We start from the raw sequence: 1,009 nt of genomic DNA on the forward strand, positions 1-1,009 counted from the left end.
GTATTGAGAACTAGTGCACTCTATATTTAAAATCTGAGTGTGATATTATTCTTTTAATCATTTAAAAATATTTGCTCTTTTCTTTCTTGGAGGTGCATGTATGGTTTAATCTTTACCATCAAGCAGTTCCCAATATAGTAGGGTGGAACTGGCAGGAGCTAAAACTTATCAGAAAATATTTTTATTGAATTGTTAGGCTTGCATTAAATCTTAGTACATGATTTCAGAGGGAACACAGAAAAGATGAGTGTAAGAGTAAAACAACCAACAAAGGCATGACAATATAGAAGAACCAAACAGTTTCAGGAAATAACAAATGATGTGACTGAAGGTAATGTGGAATGGGAATAACAGGGAGAAATAAAGTATGACAGTGATTTTATTTATTTATTTTGGATATTGGATTCCAAGTGACTTAGCAGTAGCAGCAGCAATGATGAGAGAAATTATCTTAATCAGAAAAGACACAAACTCTATCTTGTGAAGAATTTTTCACCAGTATTATGTCCATCCATGGACTCAAGAGCACTTAGAGCTTTTTATATTATGCTATGATATTTATTTTTCATCTTATATGCACTTGAAGATGTGAGTGATTTAAATGAGACCACATACATGAAAGGGACCAGATACACTAGAATACATGAATAATTTAAATGGGAACAGGGATGAGTATGATGTCTTTCTGCATCTAATCACAGTAGCACAAGCATTCATCCATGTTATTTCCTAGGTTACAGCTTCTCATGAGATCTGCTGCTGCTAGGTCATTTCAGTCATGTCCGACTCTATCCGACCCCATAGACGGCAGCCCACCAGGCTCCCTTGTCCCTGGGATTCTCCAGGCAAGAACACTGGAGTGGGTTGCCATTTCCTTCTCCAATGCATGAAAGTGAAAAGTGAAGTCGCTCACTTGTGTCCGACTCTTAGCAACCCCATGGACTGCAGCCCACCAGGCTCCCCCATCCCTGGGATTCTCCAGGTAAGAACACTGGAGTGGGTTGCCATT

This window comes from Bison bison, unplaced genomic scaffold (genome assembly GCF_000754665.1).
Source record: "Bison bison bison isolate TAMUID 2011002044 unplaced genomic scaffold, Bison_UMD1.0 scf7180017864380, whole genome shotgun sequence".
Lineage (NCBI taxonomy): Eukaryota > Metazoa > Chordata > Mammalia > Artiodactyla > Bovidae > Bison > Bison bison.